The sequence below is a fragment of the Dendrobates tinctorius genome, unplaced genomic scaffold (genome assembly GCF_039654945.1).
Source record: "Dendrobates tinctorius isolate UK_male_01 unplaced genomic scaffold, ASM3965494v1 ptg000064l, whole genome shotgun sequence".
NCBI classification, from domain to species: domain Eukaryota; kingdom Metazoa; phylum Chordata; class Amphibia; order Anura; family Dendrobatidae; genus Dendrobates; species Dendrobates tinctorius.
In genome coordinates, this window is record NW_027361732.1 from 3,456,769 (window position 1) to 3,465,199 (window position 8,431).

Below are 8,431 nucleotides of genomic sequence, written 5' to 3' on the forward strand. Positions count from 1 at the left end.
GCCATGCTCTGCAAACCTTGTACACATGCGGCTTTGCTCCATACACCTCGTACACACGCGGCTTCGCTCCGTACACTTTGTACACACTGGGCTCCGCTCCGTACACCTCGTACACACATGCGGCTCCGTTCTGTACACCTCATACATGCACGGCTCCGCTCCGTACACCTCACACACGCGTGGCTCCGCTCCGTACACCTTGCACACGCGGCCACGCTCTGTAAACCTTGTACACATGCGGCTTTGCTCCATACACCTCATACACACGCAGCTTCGCGCCACTCCGTAAACACACTGCTCAGCTCCGTACACTATGTACACACAGGGCAACGCACCATACACCTTGCACATGCGCGGCTCCGCTCCATACACCTCACGCACAAACAGGGCTTCGCTCCGTACAACTCATACACACAGGGCTCCGCTCCGTAAACCTTGTACACAAGCGGCTCTGCTCCGTACACCTCGTACACACACGGCTCCGATCAGTACACCTCGTACATACACACTCCGCTCCGTACACCTTGTACACACATGGCTCCGCTCCGTACACCTCGTACACACACACAGCTACATCCACCCTGTAAACCACTCCTGACCCCACACATAATTCCCTCATTCAGCACGATGACATCCTGCACAGCAGAGTCCTGCATACATCAAGGGCTCCCTGTGCGCACAGGACCTGTGATAAGGTCACAGGAGGGGAGGAGTCAGGGGTCACATGATCATGGGCATCGACCGAGACCCTTGATCATGTGACCCCCTGACTTCTCCCCCTCCTGTGACCTCATCACAGGTCCTGTGCGCACAGAGCAGGGATTTATAAGTGAGGGGCTGCAGTGGCCGTTGGTCTGTCTGGGAGTGCGAGGATGGGGTCGGTACATGGGGGGCGTGGCGCTATGGTGGCAGATTGTAATGGGGCAATTTACCCTGGGCTGGTGGGCCCCCCACACCACTGGGCCACTGGTCATGAAGGGGTTAAGGAGATAATGCATCGAAGGTAGCTGAATTGTTGGACTGTCTTCAGCGACAATTCTCCAACAGTGATGTATTAAGGGATGGAGTTAAGCTTCCTGAGGTGCCATCTGATACAATAATTCTGTCTCTTTCAGAATGACTAAGTCCAAAGAGTTGCTTCTGTATGTGAGAAAAAGGCAGCATCATTGGCATCAAGCAACTCTTGGACAAGTTAATTCTTGGGTTGAACAGACTGCTGTCAGTGTGCCATCGGATGTAGATTCTGTCCTCATCTTCATGGTTTGCTGTGGTTCTCAGAAGCATTATGCTAAAGAAAATTGTAAAAAGAGAAGATGCAAGTACACAGTCTTGTTTTACACCATTATTTAATGGGAAGGTTTCACAGCACTGTTGCAGGATATCCCAGGGCTAGGGAATCCTTCCCTATTCATACAGCTAGGGGTGCCCTAGCTATTTCTGCTTCCCGGATACTTTTGATGGTAAAGATGCCTAGGCCATGTGCCTAGCTGAGCTCTTAAATCTGCCCTTATCTGTCCCCTCGCCCACCCAGGGAAGTGGGGAGTTGTAGTGTATACAAATATACAAACCAAAACACAGAAAAACACAGTAAAACAAACATATAAAAATACTCTGCTGTAAAAAAAGTAACAGTAAACAGCAAGTGCTAGGCCTCTCTACCAAACATCAAGGTAACCCCATGAGAGCAGTCCCTGACTGATGTAGTTAAAAACCTGAGCATGTGTATAGTACTTTTATGAGCAGGATTCAGACAGCTAATGTCTGATGTGGACATGCTGTAGAAGATGGCTTTTATGTGCATGGCCCACATGCAAACCAGACTAACTAGGGAAGATGTACAGGGATAAATTAAAATACCAATCATACAACTATGCACTCTCAAACAACAAAGTGGAACACCAGGAAGTAAAGGAAGGAGGAACCAAATAGGAGAGTATGAGGATATGCACACAGACAAACCACCAGTCCACAGTCTTCTGAACAACACTCCAAATGCCTCCTCAAACAACCAACACCTCCAACTCCAGAACCAGGCAGCATGAAATTAACCTTGATTGCCAGAGGCGAGTATATATATATAGCAGAGGGGAGTAGCCAACACTGAGCAGCTGAGATCATCAAAGCATGAAAGCTCCAGGAGCTCGCAACTGAACAGATTAACCCCTGCACTGCTAGCAGAAACCTGCACTGTTTAATATGACGGTGAAATACTTCTAATCCGTGTATGTGAAATAAGACACTGTGGTCTTTTTGCCCCTCTGTCATGTTAAACCTGTGACAGAAGGATTATGAGAGGTCATTGCACTATGTGACTAGATCAAGGAGACCATCATGGCGACCTACACATATATACTAAGTATTCAGTAAACCACTTGCAAAAATATAAAAGTTACTATTATTTTTTTAAGAATATTTAAAAACATGAACCACTCAAAAAATGATACATCTTTTAGGATTCAGAAAAGAGGATAAATCAAATAAAGAAAAAAGAGGTTGTGAGTCATGTCTAGCCTAGGTTATAGAAATAAATATATGCAATGCTAAAGGGAAAATTCAAGACAGTTTTATGGCCTATAATTGACTCATTCAACCAGGCTAGTCCAGAGCAGAGCTAAATAGATGCAATGCTTACCCATAGTATAATCAAAAGGCCATAAAAGCCACCACAACTGCACTGAAGCACGTTTTGCACTGATAATTTCTCAGTGGGAATGCGTCCAAGGAAACCATCATGTAGTTTGATGACCGTGTTGAGAAACTTTGGAGGACATGTTAATAGTTTCATGATTTGGCAAAACCCTTACCTGCTCACTGTGTTGAATGCTTCGGTAAGGTCGACAAACTATTTATACAGTCCCTTGTTTTGTTCTCTGCATTTCTTTTGGAGTGGTGTAAAGGAGTTACGTAATATGTTCAATGTTGCGTTTATTACTCATTGCTAAATGGCACTGCTACATGTTTACATGTATTACCACACATATGGAATGGTACTGCTACACCTTTCTGGGTATTACCATTGTTTGTATTCATGTTCTATTGTCATTGTTGTTTTTATTTGCACATAGTTGTGATAATATTTAGTGCATTGCAAGGTTTTCCATTTACAGAATAGGGAAAGCGTAGTGCTCCCTTTGGACACTAGAGGGGGGGCACTCTAGTATAGAGAGCTTTTAGTAGTATAGGGTTAAGTGTAGGAGGGGCTGCCAGGAGTTAAGGATAGGTGAGAAGGAAGTTAGTTCAGACAGGGCCAAGGTGCCCGAAGTGTCCACATGGGCTATAGGCCCAGGACTGCTCGGCTGCCACGCAACATTAAGCAGCGAGAGTCCAAGTTATCCACGGTTATTGGACATGTTTAGTGGACCAAAGCAGTAGAGAAGATGTGGCTGTAGCTTTGCAGGGAGCAGTACAGACGGGTCAGATGCTTTTCCAGAGGCAGCAAAAATGGGGCGGATGATTTCAAGTCTGGGGCGAAACAGGCAGAAGGAATTGTCATCATGACGAAGTTAGGCCAGGAAGAAGCTGGGAAATAGTCTAAGAAGGTACGTTCCAGGCATGTGCCGTAAAAAAGTGTCAGCAAAGTAGGGAAAGCTGAGGAAGCAAGTAAAGACGGATGTGTAATCTATGATGCGCCAACTGTGGATATATTGTGTGAAGTTGTCAGTAAACAAACCGTTCAAGTTAACAACATGGACTGTGTCTTAATTACTGGGAGTTGCCTCGGAGATGGGCCATCGCCGCTTGGAAAGTACGCAGGGGGACCCGAACCTGGAGACGCAGGTACGCCATACAGTGAATTGTACCTTTCTGTGAGGGAAGGCCTGGACACTGATGCTTTAGTGTCTCTGGCCATGACTGTCATCCTCGCCGACCCTTTCATTTGGTGTGGTCAGCAGGATATGACTACCTCACAATGCGAAGAACCCGCGAAGAAAAGAGCTGCTGATGTTGTGTGTGTGACTGCTGTACCCCTGGGCTGCCTTGAGTGGAGGTGGCAGCAGGAGAGAGCGGGAGCCCATCCTGGCAGGACAAGTGGGGAACCGGCGGAGGTCCCCACCTGTCCGCCTTTGGAGTTGCCTCGGCCGTGGAGTCGGCAGCCAACGGAGCTACCATCTACTCGGGAGCTGAACTTCTCGCGTGCAGAGCCAGTGGTGCAGCGTTGGACCCAAGGAGCGGGTGATCTGGAGTCTCTGCTGTTCGTTCAGCAGAGACCGGAACTGGCGTCTGCTCTGGAGGAACGGTGGGCAGAAGGGAAGAACGAGCCGGCACTCCATTCGTTCGCCAAGCGTGCGGGCGTCCCCTACAGGGGGCCAACGTTCCGTGGAAGGCCACAACATCACATCCTCATCTGAGTGGGTGAGTGTACCTTTGTCCCTGATCCCTGAGGGAAGGTCCTCCCCGCAGAACCCTGTCCCGGAGGCCGTCGTCCGCCCCCATGTCCCCATAGGGGAGCCCACCTCTCAACCCCAGCCATCAGAGGTTTGGCCTGCCTCTTACTCCGCTATGGCACTGGGAGCCACCCATTCACACACAGCAACAGAGGGTCCCTTTCCCACTCCCAGGCAGGCTGCCTGGGTGGAAAGAGTCATTAAAGATAAAAAGCAAAGGGAGAGGGAAGTCTGGACGGAGCTGTGGCGGCATTGCGGGGGCGCTCTGGCAGGGTGACGTACCCGTGGATGGCTGGTTTATACCGACACCGAGCGAGGCTACGGCTTCATCAAGGAGGAAGGGACTGACGCCAAAGTCTACATAAACGTGGCCTCTATCAAATTTGACCAGTTGGTAAAGAAGGGGATCGGGTCTCCTTCTATAAGGACTATCCCTGTGGACACTTTGCGGTAGCGGTCACTCACTATGACGAAGATGACATGGGGCTCTTCCTGGAATTCATGCAGGTCCAAATGTCAGCTGGCACCTGGGAGCCTACCAGTACTACCGCTTGTGCTGCTTTGCAGCAGTCTGTATCCTCTGCAGCTGCAGAGATGAACTCGAATATAAAAGGAGCGACACAAGATTCGTGCCGTTAAACATTTTTAATTTGAATAAGGTGTCCATTTGCTAAAAGTTGTGCACATTGCACCCTAAGTTAATTCGGGACTGTTATGCGTCCCCATAGGGCAGGGAGCCCTGTTATGCTCTGCAGTTCAAGAGCCACACGGCCGTTGTGGCCTATTAACAACGTTGAAGCGAAGTTTTGTTTACTCTTTTGGCTTTTATACATTTATTTGTTTTGGCTTGGAGGACTGCGAGCTAGGCATTATATCTGGGGAGACTAACGGAAGAAAGGCTATATGTCCCTTAAGGAAAGGGGGATCTTACTTCCAGGACTGCTGTCCCACGTGTAGGACAAAAACTTTGGTGCGTACTGGATGTGACTGCCTCATACGATCTGCCTGCGTGGAGTATGCATTGTAAATAATAAAATTTTGGAAAGTGTTTGGTCGGGGACGACCAACTTTAAGGGAAGGAGGAGTGTTATGAGCTCATTTTCTCCTTCACCTTTGATGTCCGATGAACTCCCTCTGCTGGTGAAAGGAGGTAGTGAAATTGATTTGGATGGGAAAAACCTGTCATCTGAACAGGTGGAGTGTGATTGGACATCCGTATTCTCTGAGTGGATATAAGGCCGCCGACGCCCTGCTGGGTTGCTGGTGATCCTCTCTGCTCTGAGCTCTGGCCTCCAGTTTAGTCCTGTCTACTAAAGCTAAGTTTTTGCTCTGCTATTGTTCCATGAGATTTTGTCTGGTTTACTTAGTGTTTGTGTTCAGCCAGCCCTGGTTGGGACTGGCTGAACTCCATTTTTGTCTCTGATCAGTTGATCTCTTTGCTCTGTTTTCAGAATATACCTGAGTGCTGATATAGTGATTTTGAAGTCTAGTGACTTCAGGGCCTTTTCTATCAAACGTGTTGGACATTATTTTTGGCAGGGTTTTTGCGTGATTGCAGACAGTTGCTTTTCTTTCCTGTCCTATCTAGTTAGTGAGGGCCTATTGTTTGCTCAGCCTGTCTTTCTGTCTGTGTTTGTGTTTTCATCTGTTTTCACCATCAATACATGTTGGGGGCTGTCTATTGCTTTGGGGTCTGCTCTGGGGCACTTTAGATTTCCCCTTTCTTTCTTTAGGTTTATTTAGCTCTCCGGCTGTGAACGAGGTGTCTAGGACCACCGTAGGAACACCCCACGGCTACTGTTAGTTGTGAATAGGATCAGGGGTCTGCAATCCGCTAGCTACCAACCTCTCCGGTTTTCTGGACTTAGCTTGTATTTTTGTTTTTTCCTCCTCCGGTGACTCATTCATAACAGAGGAGTGTAAAGGGGTTAAGTAAGATGTTCAACATTCTATTTATTACTCATTGCTAAATGGTACTGCTACATGTTCACATGTATTACCATACATATGGAATGGTACTTCTACACCTTTCTGGGTATTACCATTGTTTGTATTCATGTTCTATTGTCATTGTTGTTTTTATTTGCACATAGTTGTGATATATTTAGTGCATTGCAAGATTTGCCATTTACAGAATAGGGAAAGCGTAGTGCTTCCTTTGGACACTAGAGGGGAGCACTCTAGTATATAGAGCTTTTAGTAGTATAGGGTTAAGTGTAGGAGGGGCTGACGGAAGTTAAGGTTAGGTCACAAGGAAGTTAGTTCAGATGGGGCCAGAGTGGATGAAGTGTCCACATGGGCTATAGGCCCAGGACAGCTAGGCAGCCACACAATGTTAAGCAGCGAGAGTCCAAGTTATCCACGGTTATTGGACATCAGTTTAGTGGACCAAAGCAGTAGAGAAGATGTGGCGACTCATTGCCTGGGCAGATGCTCTTAGGGTGGGAGTCAGATGGAGTGAGGAACAGAAGGATGCTGTAGCTTTGCAAGGAGCGGTACAGACGGGTCGGATGCTTTTCCAGAGGCAGCAAAAACGGGGCGGATGATTTCAAGTCTGAGGCGAAACAGGCAGAAGGAATTGTCATCATGGTGAGGTTAGGCCAGGAAGAAGCTGGGAAGCAGTCTAAGACGTTCCGGTCCAGGCTCTTGCCATATAGAAGCATCAGCAAAGTATTGAAAGTTGAGGAAGCAAGTAAAGACGGATGTGTAATCTATGATGTGCCAACTGTGGATATATTGTGTGAAGTTGTCATTAAAGAAACCGTTCAGGTTAACATGGACTGTCTCTCAATTACTGGGAGTCGCATCGGAGAGGGGCCATCACTGCTTCGGAAGTACCCAGGGGGACCCGAACCTGGAGAGGCAGATACGCTGTACAGTGAATTGTGTCGTTCTGTGAGGGAAGGCCCGGACACTGATGCTTTAGTGTCTCTGACAATGACTGTCATCCTGGCCGACCCTTTCAGCGGTCTATCTTGAATTTCTTTCTTTGGATACCCACCCCTCTTTAATGCTGGTTTAAGTGACAGCCAGAGTTTGCAGTGCACAATATGATGGTGGTCAGTGTAACATTCTATATTGGGCAATATTCAGGAGTGTAGGACAGCTTTGTTGCTTTAAAGTAGTAGTCCCCACTCGTTCCTTCCTAGAGAGATTATTTCAACTCTGAGAGATGGTCATGAACAACATCCAGAGCTTCTCTGAGTAGTGACATTTAACTACTGTCCCCCATCCCACCAACAGTAATGCACAGAGCCTTTATGACACCATCTGTCTCCACATCCTTCATGCACCTAATAGCACTTTTTAACTGCACTTACATACTGACTGATGACCAGATCATGCAGCTTATTTGAAATGCCCTATTTATTATAATGATGTCCGTACATGACAAACACCTTTTAAGTGTCCCCCCATATTTCTATATAGATGGTAAGCTTGCGAGCAGGACCCTCAGTGCTCCTGTAACTGTTGAACTATGTGTGATACTTTGTGTTGTCGTTATTGTCTGTACGTGTCCCCACTTAATTGTAAAGTGCTGTGGAATTTGTTGACACTATATAAATATTATTATTATTAATCAAAACTTCCTCACTGAATCCACACCACTGCAGTATACATACACCCAATGGTCCCCAACCTATCTTACCTTCATAGCCACATTCAGCTCTGAGAGATGGTCGCGAGCCACATCCAGAGCTCCCCTGAGTACTGACATTTACCTCCTGTCCCTCCCATCCACACAATAGTGATGCTCAGAACCCCTATTAATGGTAAAATGACACCCGAACTTCCCCACTGAAATCACACTACGGCAGTATACTTACATCCATGTGTTCCCACAATACCCCCATTTGGTATCCTCGCATCAAGCATTCAAGGATGTCACAGTGTAGAGGGATCACCCTTATTCTCGTTTGCACATGGAAACATGATAAGCAATGGAATGAAAATGAAAGGGAGAAGATACAGATTGGATATCAGAAAAAAATGTTGACAGTGAGTGTGATCAATGAGTGCAACAGGCTGCTGCGAGAAGAGGTGAG